The sequence below is a fragment of the Lepidochelys kempii genome, chromosome 2 (genome assembly GCF_965140265.1).
Source record: "Lepidochelys kempii isolate rLepKem1 chromosome 2, rLepKem1.hap2, whole genome shotgun sequence".
Taxonomy (NCBI): Eukaryota; Metazoa; Chordata; order Testudines; family Cheloniidae; genus Lepidochelys; species Lepidochelys kempii.
In genome coordinates, this window is record NC_133257.1 from 84,115,634 (window position 1) to 84,128,580 (window position 12,947).

Below are 12,947 nucleotides of genomic sequence, written 5' to 3' on the forward strand. Positions count from 1 at the left end.
CTGGGCCTCATCGATGACAACGACGTCAGGTTATTACATTTGATATCAAGTACCATCTGCTGTAAGGCGTGGGGAATGTAGGAAGAGTGAAAGAATTTATGCTGTTAGCTGTGCAAGACATGTACAGCACGCAGCTCTGTAGTGCTCTGCAGAACATCACGCAGTCCTGGTAGTCCCTGCATTTTGTCATGAATCCTAAAATTATGAATCCTAAAATGTTTAGCGAATGTTTACTGAACTTCAAGAGCTAAGGTCAAAGTCTCCAAACTTAGTTGCCTAAATTTAGGCACCTAAATCCATGGTGATTGCGTCATTATTTACTAGTTATCTATTTTTTTTTTGTGATTTTGCTAGAAAAAAAATGAGGGAGGAAAGTCATAGAACTGGAGTTCTATTGAGGGGTATGTGCTGTTTAGGAAAGACTGAAATAAACGTAAAGGTAAAGGTGGTGGAGTAGCATTGTATATCAATGATGAGATAGAATGTAAAGAAATAAGAAGCAATGAAATGGATATTACTGAGTCTGTCTGGGCAAAAATTACATTGGGGAAGAAAACTATTAGAGCCTCCCCTGGGATAGTGCTTGAGGTGTGCTATAGACCGCCGGGATCTAATTTGGATATGGATAGAGCCCTTTTTAATGTTTTTAATAAAGTAAATACTAATGGAAACTGTATGGTCATGGGAGACTTTAACTTCCCAGATATAGACTGGAGGACAAGTGCTAGTAATAATAATAGGGCTCAGATTTTCCTAGATGCGATAGCTGATGGATTCCTTCAGCAAGTAGTTGCTGAACCGACTAGAGGGGATGCCATTTTAGATTTGGTTTTGGTGAGTAGTGAGGACCTCATAGAAGAAATGGTTGTAGGGGATAGTCTTGGCTCAAGTGATCGTGAGCTAATTCAGTTCAAATTGAATGGAAGGATTAACAAAAATAAATCTGCAACTAGGGTTTTTGATTTCAAAAGGGCTGACTTTCAAAAATTAAGGAAATTAGTTAAGGAAGTGGATTGGACTGAAGAATTTATAGATTTAAAGGTAGAGGAGGCCTGGGATTATTTTAAATCAAAGCTGCAGAAGCTATCGGAAGCCTGCATCCCAAGAAAGGGGAAAAAATTAATAGGCAGGAGTTGTAGATCAAGCTGGATGAGCAAGCATCTTAGAGAGGTGATTAAGAAAAAGCAGAAAGCATACAGCGAGTGGAAGAAGGGAGGGATCAGCAAGAAAAGTTACCTTATTGAGGTCAGAACATGTAGGGATAAAGTGAGACAGACTAAAAGTCAAGTAGAGTTGGACCTTGCAAAGGGAATTAAAACCAATAGTAAAAGGTTCTATAGTCATATAAATAAGAAGAAAACAAACAAAGAAGAAGTGGGACCACTAAACACTGAGGATGGAGTGGAGGTCAAGGATAATCTAGGCATAGCCCAATATCTAAACAAATAGTTTGCCTCAGTCTTTAATAAGACTAAAGAGGATCTTAGGGATAATGGTAGCATGACAAATGGGAATGAGGATATCGAGGTAGACATTACCATATTTGAGGTAGAAGCGAAACTCAAACAGCTTACTGGGACTAAATCGGGGGGCCCAGATAATCTTCATCCAAGAATATTAAAGGAATTGGCACATGAAATTGCAAGCCCATTAGCAAGAATTTTTAATGAATCTGTAAACTCAGGGGTTGTACTGTATGATTGGAGAATTGCTAACATAGTTCCTATTTTTAAGAAAGGGAAAAAAAGTGATCCGGCTAATTATAGGCCTGTTAGTTTGACATCTGTAGTATGCAAGGTCTTGGAAAAAATTTTGAAGGAGAAGGTAGTTAAGGACATTGAAGTCAATGGTAAATGGGACAAAGTACAACATGGTTTTACAAAAGGTAGATCGTGCCAAACCAACCTGATCTCCTTCTTTGAGAAAGTAACAGATTTTTTAGACAAAGGAAACGCAGTGGATCTAATTTACCTGATTTTAGTAAGGCATTTGATACCGTGCCACATGGGGAATTATTAGTTAAATTGGATAAGATGTGGATCAATAGGAAAATTGAAAGGTGGATAGGAATTGGTTAAAGGGGAGACTACAACGGGTCCTACTGAAAGGTGAACTATCAGGCTGGAGGGAGGTTACCAGTGGAGTTCCTCAAGGATCGGTTTGGGACCAATCTTATTTAATCTTTTTAGTACTAACCTTGGCACAAAAAGTGGGAGTGTGCTAATAAAGTTTGCGGATGATACAAAGCTGGGAGGTATTGCCAATTTAGAGAAGTACAGGGATATCCTACAGGAGGATCTGGATGACCTTGTAAACTGGAGTAATAGTAATAGGATGAAATTTAATAGTGAGAAGTGTAAGGTCATGCATTTAGGGATTAATAACAAGAATTTTAGTTATAAGCTAGTAACGCATCAATTAGAAGTAACGGAGGAGGAAAAGGACCTCGGAGTATTGGTTGATCATAGGATGACTATGAGCCGCCAATATGATATGGCCGTGAAAAAAGCTAATGCGGTCTTGGGATGCATCAGGAGAGGTATTTCCAGTAGGGATAAGGAGGTTTTAGTACTGTTATACAAGGCACTGGTGAGACCTTACCTGGAATACTGTGTGCAGTTCTGGTCTCCCATGTTTAAGAAGGATGAATTCAAACTGGAACAGGTATAGAGAAGGGCTACTAGGATGATCCGAGGAATGGAAAACTTGTCTTATGAAAGGAGACTCAAGGAGCTTGGCTTGTTTATCCTTACTAAAAGACGGTTGAGGGGAGATATGATTGCTCTCTATAAATATATCAGAGGGATAAATACCGGAGAGGGAGAGGAATTATTTAAGCTCAGTACCAATGTGGACACAAGAACAAATGGATATAAATGGGCCACCAGGAAATTTAGACTAGAAATTAGATGAAGGTTTCTAACCATCAGAGGAGTGAAGATTTGGAATAGCCTTCCAAGGGAAGCAGTGGGGCCAAAAGATCTATCTGGCTTTAAGATTAAACTCGATAAGTTTATGGAGGAGATGGTATGATGGGATAACATGGTTTTGGTAATTAAATATTCATGGTAAATAGGCCCAATGGCCTGTGATGGGATATTAGATAGGGTGGAATCCGAGTTACCCAGGAAAGAATTTTCTGTAGTATCTGGCTGATGAATCTTGCCCATATGCTCAGGGTTTAGCCGATTGCCATATTTGGGGTCGGGAAGGAATTTTCCTCCAGGGCAGACTGGAAGAGGCCCTAGAGGTTTTTCGCCTTCCACTGTAGCATGGGGCACGGGTCACTTGCTGGAGGATTCTCTGCTCCTTGAAGTCTTTAAACTATGATTTGAGGACTTCAATAGCACAGACATAGGTGTGAGGTTTTTTGCAGGAGTGGTGGGTGAAATTCTGTGGCCTGCGTTGTGCAGGAGGTCAGACTAGATGATCATAATGGTCCCTTCTGACCTAAATATCTATGAATCTATGAAACTGGAGTTGTTTCAGTTTTAGCATAATTTAGATTTAGGCATAATTTCTAGAACATAAAGGGCTGGATTCCACTCTGACTTATACTCAATGCAACCCCATTGAACTCCAGGCTGGAAAATGGTACTGGATATAAAAACTAGCCATTGTATTGGATGGTTAAAAATGAACTACAAACAACTCACTAGGGAATTTAATATCTTACAAAAATAGTGTTCATATTCTGGACCAAATAATAAGCTTGTGAAGAATGAATCTTAGGTTTCACGCAAACCCAGCCTATGCTGGAACACCTTGAGAGCATTTAGGCAATTTTATATAGCCCTTCAACTGAGAGGCACGTATTTAATAAAGCTTCTGTTAGGCAACACATGTGTGTTACATTTGTATAGCCACATTTTACAAATACCTTGCAGTGATAAGAGCTTAAATGGCCTATGTTTTTCCCAGAGTTCTATTAGCTCATGCTAAGCTACATCTCATGATATCCTGCAATAGCACAACTCAGTATTTGGCATAAGCAGACCGGAAACTTGTCAAAATCAAGATACATCCCTTCTGTGTCTTAGTCCAAGGTAGGGAAGTACCTTCACCAACCAAATACCTGAAACGCTACTGTCTAAAACAGGGGTTCTCAAACTGGGGATCGGGACCCCTCAGGGGGTTGCGAGGTTATTACATGGGGGGTCGTGAGCTGTCAGCCTCCACCCCAAACCCCGCTTTGCATCCAGCATTTATAATGGTGTTAAATATATAAAAAGTGTTTTTAATTTTTAAGGTGGGGGTCACATTCAGAGGCTTGCTCTGTGAAAGGGGTCACCAGTACAAAGGTTTGAGAACCACTGGTCTAAAATAAAGATAAGGAAAGGCCCCTAACAATTTAGGAAACTAGGACAAACTGATGGGTTGGATTTTAGGGACATGAAAGAGTTTTGTAACTTGTAGAATCATCCTATAAACACTCTTAACTGAAATGCGTAACTTTGGGAGCACACTTTCTATATAAGGTGAATGTAACAACACTTCACAAAATGGCTTCTCGGAAACTGGTACTGTGTTGAACCTTTCTTCCTGTACTATACTTTTATTAGCTTTTAGCAATAAACCTGATGGACACTGGTTATTTGGTCTTTAATATATTTCACACAGAACCAAAGTGTGATCAAGCAATTGACTATACAATTTATCAACACTTAAGAGACCTGGATTCCTTGCTTTGGCACTGAGCAGCTGTGTCACCTTAGGTAAGTCAGGTTTCCCCTCCTGCCCTTTGTCTGTCGGGTCTATTTAGATTATAAGCTTTTTAGGGACTGTCTCTTACAATGCATTTGTTCCACACATAAGACCATAGACCCACAATTTCAGATGGGTCCACTAGCCACTATATAATAAATAATACAATATATATGGCACTATAATATAAATAAGAATAAAGACTAATTTTTGTCTCCAGTGAAATCTGTACAGCCCTCAGTGAAACCTATGGGATTGCACAGATGTCACTAAAGGCAGAATTTTGCTATTACTTGGTTTGCAGTATTACTGGGATCAGAATTTGTTCCCTTGAAACTAAGAACAAAACACCTCTGCCCCTGCCTAGTTATTTGCCTTTATAATGTCACCTCTGCACTCCACCATTGATACCAGCTATTTGTCCATAGCCATCTCCTTACTTTCTTCCATTCAGACACATATGCATGAAATGTATTTCCCAAATTGGTCTGTCAGGCTATTCTTTTCTCCATGTCAAATCCCTCCTGCAGCCTCGCTGCTTCCATGATAACTAACAAGAAATTGGCCATCTGGTAATCGGTAGGTTGAAGAGTTATTAGGTTAAAAAGTGTTTTTATGTCTGTAATGTGTATAAATATTATACATATTTTATGGGATCCCTCTTCCCCACCTTTGCATGTTGCCAGTGTTGGGCAAAAATAAATAAGTGAATATTGAATTAACAGGGTTTATGCCTCCCATCACTTTTATTACTTTGCTTGTATGTCGTATCCCTCTCTTTACCTACACCACATAAAGGGACAATGGACTGGAACAGTGGTTCTCAAATTTTTGTACTGATGACCCCTTTCACATAGCAAGCCTCTGAGTGCGACCACCCTTATAAATTAAAAACACTCTTTTATATATTTAACACCATTATAAATGCTGGAGGCAAAGCAGGGTTTGGGGTGGAGGCTGACAGCTCACAACCTCCCCCCATGTAATAACCTTGTGACTCCCTGAGGGGTCCTGACCCCCAGTTTGAGAACCCCTGGACTAGAAAGAGCAATCTGCTCTGTTTTAATGTTTCGAGGAGAGTACAAACTGTCCCTGTGCCCCAAGCAATCCCAGGAGCGTCTCTGCTCTTTAGGCATAATTTCTCCCAGTATTCTTCCTTACTACCCTCTATGCAAAATGCACAATCCAGCCCTAAGTGTTTATACAATGCCTACAGCAACATAAAATGCAGGTATGGAACATACTGCAATACATATAGCTATCAGAACAACAGGGTAGGGATGGGAAGCCCTTTGCAGAGCTGAGCTCTCAGTCTTGAATGTGCTGCTCGGAACTGCAAAGTAATTCCCAGAGGTACAGAGCTCTGTGGACCTGGGACGGAAGAGAGAATTTCTAGAAGGGATGTTACAGGGTCAGCAGATATGCAGACAAAGGGTTACTTGACAGGCATATGCATAAATATGAATACTGGATTCTGAACATCGTGGTATTTGGAACCCAAATGTCACAGACTTTAGAGAAAACATTATTCGTTATTGACTTAGGCAGTGACGGGACATCAGCAAGCCAAACATTATGCTTTATAAAATAAACATGTCATGGCAGGACAAAGGCAAAGTAAACAGTGCTGCAGGGGCAGTAGTTGTGATGACAGTTCTGTGTCATTTATATATTCATCCCAAGATGCACTACCTATAAATTCAATGGCTTTTAAGTGTTTAAGATTTCAAAGTATTTAAATATCTAACTTTCTTTACATTAAAGATGATTAGGAAAAGCAAGAGGGAAGGAGAGGGACACATGGTAGGTGCATCAGGATAGTGAGACTTGTTCAACATGTGTGAAAGTTCTGAGCCATGAGGTACAGTTTGGAGCTGTGTTATAAACTATTTTTAAAGCTCTGGGTGCTGGACTCATGAATACAAAAGCAAGGAATTGTGCTCATCCCTTATACCGGTTAGCGATTTCTTTTTATTTGTTCCTTGTCTTTCTACTTATAAATAGCCTTAGTTTCTTTCTACAGATTATTAAAAGGAAAGGCTCCCTAAAAAGTTCTTGTATGCAAAATCCTTATTGAGTCTATACATTACATTTTCAAAGCTGTCTGTGGGAGATACATGCACAAATCCTATTATACGTTAACGAGATTTGCATGTATGCCTTCTGCAGACTGCTTGGAAAATGTATTCCATATGTCTTTTCTGCTCTCTGCTCCATTGAAAGACATTAGAAAACATTCTTTTTTCAGTTATATTTTACTATAATACAAAATGTGGTTACGATCAGAAGAATGAGGTGAATGATATCACTCTGCAATGCTACTGCATATACTCTGAATAATATCATTTTGATACTCCCTGTGCCTTCTGAGTCATATTTGCTTAGGGGAGATTGTCCCTGGTCCTTGTGTGGGTTTGTATTGTGGGTAAAAAGAGCCTTTTTCCTCCCACCTTCCATGTGTTGTGGGTTGGAGGAGGACAACTGCAGACCCTGCAACTGAGGGGGAATAGGAACTGCGCTTGTAATGTGCTCCTGGGGGCATGCATCACCCCAAGGAGTGTGTGAGGTCATCACACCTCCCCCTTTGCTGATAGTAGTCTGTGACATTGATAGGGTGCATTGGGAATGGAGCAGCCTGTGTACTCCCTCTAGGCAGCCAGGAATCTGGAGTAGGATCAGGGAACAAATCAGTACCTCATATAAGAAAAGAGAAAAAAGCAATGGGCGGAAAATGCCAAGAGACAGAAACAGGCAGAACAGAAATCACACACTAGGAAACAAAATTGAAGAAGAAAGAAATCAGCTTGGATAGTTTCTGTGGAAAATAAATGAGGAAAATGGAAATATCAGCTCAGAGAGATCTCAGCAGTAAAAAGAATGACAGCAAATAATACTCAGGTCAGAATACTGCATTGTTTTTCAGATCTATTGTTCTTGCAATTGTCAACATTAACAACATTCATAGAGCCAAACCCTACAGTCCCTAAAAGCAGGGCCTGGCCAGTCATTGCCTTCAGGGAGAGTAAGAGCAGGTCCTCAGCCTTATTCAGGAAAAAAACTCCACAGATAATATTGAGTTAGAAAAGGCTTGGGTCCTGCTTCTGCAAACACACATGTGGTAAAGTTACTATGCAAGTAGTTCCAGCTGTGCAGAACAGGTACTTTAATGTGGGTGCTCACCTTGTACTCATGTGCATAAGGACTTGCAGGATTGCATCCTTAATAAGGACTTCTGAATCAGGTCTAGAGATTTTAGGATTTCTTTCTCTCAGCATGAATTATTTCAGAAATCATCTAGATTACACCAAGGACTTTAGAAACTCTTGTAAATTGTAGTGTTCTCTTTCAAGGTAACTATTTTCCAAGAAATTGTTTTAGTTTATGTAACATAGGGGGTTTTTTTTTTAGGTGACTGTATTAAATATTAAAATACATTCTGACACAGTATGTAAATGCATTCTGTTGTGTATAGATAAAAGGTATTGTAACCCAAGGTTCGCAAAATCTGTTATAGTTGCTTTCTCAAATAGTATCGACTGCTAAGCCTACTTAAAACAGGCAGACAAACAAAAACCAGGGAAACTACAAATGTAATGTTTTAACAGAAAGATTAAAATAAGTTGTGATGATAATTTATATGTATAAAAAAATGACTGGCAGCAGGTTACTTCCTTCCCTTTAGCATTTGTAAATTATTACACATAGCTCAGTCAATTAAGGCTTTGCTTTTCATGGTAAGCAGTGTTGCTATGGAAATTATATAACATGGGAATAACTGGTAGCTGCAAGTCAAGGTTTTAGCAAAACTGTTTAAAGAGTACAAAGGCCTTTTTTGGTGGGGCGGGGTAAATTGGCTGCTTCTCTATTTTCAGGAGGCTGCAATTTGGCTATCAAAAACCATTACTGCCTGAAACCTGGCATAAAATATATTACAGATTTTATAAAAAACCCAAACAATGTAGCTGCTATTGCAAGGGGGGGGGGGAGGGAAGGTTTATTGGTTTTAGGCAGATTTTTTTTCTTAAGCAAATCATTAATCATTTTGATCTGATGTAAAAATGTAGAAAATGTCTTATTCAATATTGTTTGATGGCTTTTTGAAAACTGGAATAAAGAAGATCTAAAATGACAGCTGTTAAGACTGTAAAAACTGGCTACTGCTCCGGTATTACAAATACAGAGTCTAAAAGGAAAAAAAGCATAATATTAAATAGTAAAAAACAAAGTGAAACACTGGAATGCGTTACCTAGGGAGGTGGTAGAATCTCCTTCCTTAGAGGTTTTTAAGGTCAGGCTTGACAAAGCCCTGGCTGGGATGATTTAACTGGGAATTGGTCCTGCTTCGAGCAGGGGGTTGGACTAGATGACCTTCTGGGGTCCCTTCCAACCCTGATATTCTATGATTCTATGAAAGGGCAAGGGTATAAAATTAGTACACACGCTGCAAACTACAGGCTTACTCTGAGCGGCTATATGCTACCAAAGAAACAATTGCTCTTTATTATCGAATATTAAATGTATTGTACTAATATGACAGACCTCCATACTATCCATATTGCTAGAAAACTAGAGCTGTAAAAATTGTTCAACTAAGTCAAGTACACGGTGTCAGCCCACCTCAGTTTGGAGGTGATCTGTGTTCCCAAGGAAGCAAGTAGTTCACTGGAACTTGTCTTTGGTACCTTCCGAGTTACACCCAGACTCACAGGGATTGGTCAGAGGGGACAAGACACACAGTGGAAATCATGCAGCGTGTGGTTTTCAAAAGCAGGGTATTAAAGAAGTTGCACTTTCCAGAGCCCATGTGAGTTGGCATGAACTCTGGTAAACGTATCAGCTTGTGCATAGATTTGTTAATTTTTGTTAATATGTTTATCTTAATATGTTTATCTCTGTAATGCTTTGTGCCTTAAGAATGAAGTAGGCTTGCTTAGAAGGAGCTGTGGGGTAACTTATAACTGCAGCAATTGCACTGTTCACCATCTCTGAAGAGAAACAAGCAGGCGTCCTAGGGCAACATCTCTGTGCTGGGAACGACACAGTGAAGGCAGGGAACTGTCCAGCCTGGAAATACTCCTGTCAGAAGGGAGAGAGGAGCAGGGTCTTCACTCAAGAGGCAACAGCTGGGGAAGCCTGGAAGCCTGAGACTGGGTGCCCTTACTGAACTAGTAAGGGGAAATATAGGTGCAGTTGCCCTGAACTGTAACACCCTCACCCCCACTTCCTTTGTCTCACCCACCGGGACGAGCAGAAACGATTCCAGGGCATTACGCTTCAGGACCAATCCTCCCCACGCACAGTGAACAAGTGGCAATTCATCCAGTGAACTCTCTTGGAGGCATCCATTAAGAGGTTCCTGTTCTGCTGGAAGATGGCCCTTCCCAGTAGCATCAGGGCAAGCAGCCTTCAGAGCCGCTAGTCTCCTCATCCTCTGACATCATCAGCGGTTTGCATCTGATGAGACTGCTGCCAAGTCTATCCAGTCTAGATAGACTATCTATCTATTGCTTTCATTTAGGGTGACCAGAAGTCCTGATTTTCTAGGGACAGTCCCGATATTTATGGATTTTTCTTATATAGGTGCCTATTTACCTCCCCCCCTGACCCCCGTCCTAATTTTTCACACTTGTTATCTGGTCACCCTACTTTCCTTTGGCATTCTGTTCCTCTCCTCTTTCCTTCCCCTCATCTATAATTCTCCTATTATCCTGGTTACCGTGGCTTTGCACAAAAAAAAGGGAGGTGTCAAAGGAGGAAAAGGAAAAGAAAAGACAACTATAATTAAAAAAGATAACTAAACTAATGACCTGGGAACATCATTACTTTCATCCAGTTAGTGGAAACTGTCCCATTATTTTATATTTTCACTCACATAATTATAGCCAGAGCCCTGTGTAAATGGGTGCATAATTTACATTTTTGTCAAAATACCACCCATATCTGTTCACACCACAGTGTAAATCTATAAAAAATGGCTATTTTCGTGCCATCTTTCAACTTCTCAATTTGTCCGCCTACTATTTTGCTTTCCTTCTCCATGCCTCTGTGTGTGTCTGTTTCTCCCACATGAAAGAATTCAGTGAGTTTTCCACACAGGCTTAAAAAGAAGGAGTGGGAGCCCTGGAGATCCTTCATCATTTAGAGCAGCCAAAAGGAGAGCAAAGGCACTTACTCCAGATATTCAGGCTAGACAGTGGACTTGCCCCAATAGACAAATACACAATGCATGCTCTAAAGTCTGAATATGCACATGAAAATGGGGTATGTGTACAACCAAACACCTACTTTCTCCTACAATTCACTGATTTTTGCCTCCCTACACATTTTCACACATCAAAAACAGTTTGTCAGACAGTGTGTTCCCATTTTGTAAAATTCCTCATTGTACAGAGCTTTGAAAATGTGACCCGAAGAGTCAAAAAAAAAAAAGTTGTCAAGTATCAGAGGGGTAGCCGTGTTAGTCTGGATCTGTAAAACTGGCAAAGAGTCCTGTGGCACCTTATAGACTAACAGACGTATGGGAGCATAAGCTTTCGTGGGTGAATACCCACTTCATCGGAGGCAGGTAGTGGAAATTTCCAGAGGCAGGTATAAATATGCAAGCAAGAATCAGGCTAGGGATAACGAGGTTAGTTCAATCAGAGAGGATGAGGCCCTCATCTAGCAGTTGGGGTGTGAACACCAAGGGAGGAGAAGCTGCTTTTGTAGTTGGCTAGCCATTCACAGTCTTTGTTTAATCCTGAGCTGATGGTATCAAATTTGCAAATGAACTGAAGCTCAGACTGGGGGGTTTAGGCTTGCACTCTCTGCACCTCCGTGATGCTGTCTGGTTGAAAAATGACCATTTGTATCATGGTTGCTACCAATGTTCTATAATTGCAACAAATCTCATACAAAGTGTATCATGTAAGGTGTAATGAAAAAGTTACAATCTAGTAAGTATAATTATCCTGGTTAAATCTATGTATCTGAAGTTATGAATATTGGCTATGCATCTCTTTCTCAAATGTTTGTTCCTGGGGTAACACCCACAAGGTAGTTTATGTGCAGTCTCACCAGCCCATTGTAAATGGACTATTCAAACTTGATGGGCCGTTAAGAAGAATCAGCTCTCCAGATAGCTCTTCCTGTGGATGCCTCAGCAAGAATATGGGCAATGGCTGCACCTGTGAGTTATCAAACTATGTAAGGACATGTGATATGCTCATGTGATCCTGGATGCCAACTTGAGACAGTAAATTTCCAGGCACATGGCAAAGGATATAAAAGACCCCTGAGATATTTCCATGTTGATTCTTTCCTGCCTGATTCTCTGAACTGTGGATTTACAACAAAAAGGAGGATTTTGAACTATGGACTGTGGACATTCCAATCTTTTGGAAGTTACCTGAGAGACTTTACAAGCCAGCATCACTGCTACAAACCTGATATAGGGACTTTGCAATTGTTCATGTGAATATGATCTATTAACTATTATGAACTCTCATTCTTTTATTATTAAACCTTTAGTTTTTAGTTATTAAAGGATTGGCCTCAGCATGATTGTCGAGTAAGATCTGGGTTATATATTGACCTGGCTAAGTGACTGATCTCTTGAGATTAGAAGGACCCTATATTTGGTGAAATTGGTTTTCAGTAACCACTCATCATACAGTCTAGCATCTGGGTGCTAAGACAAGGGCTGGAACGCTTAAGGAGTCTGCATTTTTGATTTATTGTCAACCAGTGTGGTGAGACAGAAATTTACATTTGTTACTGGCTTGGTATAATCTAATGAGAGATTAATAGTCAGTTTGGGATGAGTCTGCCTTATTTCTCAGGAATTTGTCCTGAATTTGGTATTCTCAGCTGTGACCCACTGAGGCACAGTGACGACCTTACAGTGATTTTTGCAGCAGCTCTGGCAGGAATCCAGCATCTGTGGTTAATTCTTCCTCCAGGGGCAATACCAGGGTACCCCAGTTACCAACCAGCCTTCACAAAGCAATCTGCATTTATTCTTAGGACAAATGCATTGCAGATAAAATGTATAAAAATAATAAAATCACCTACACTCATGCAAAAAGCTTACCAGAGATCTCTCCCCACTTCAGCACAGGGCTCAAGTAGGTGTCAGTCTTTCAGACCCCACAACTGGGTTTGCCCCTTTGGTTCAGGGGTACTGGCACAATTTTTATAATGGGGGTCTGAGAGCCACTGAACCAAACTGTAAACCTTGTATATAATGGAAATCACTTCAAGCC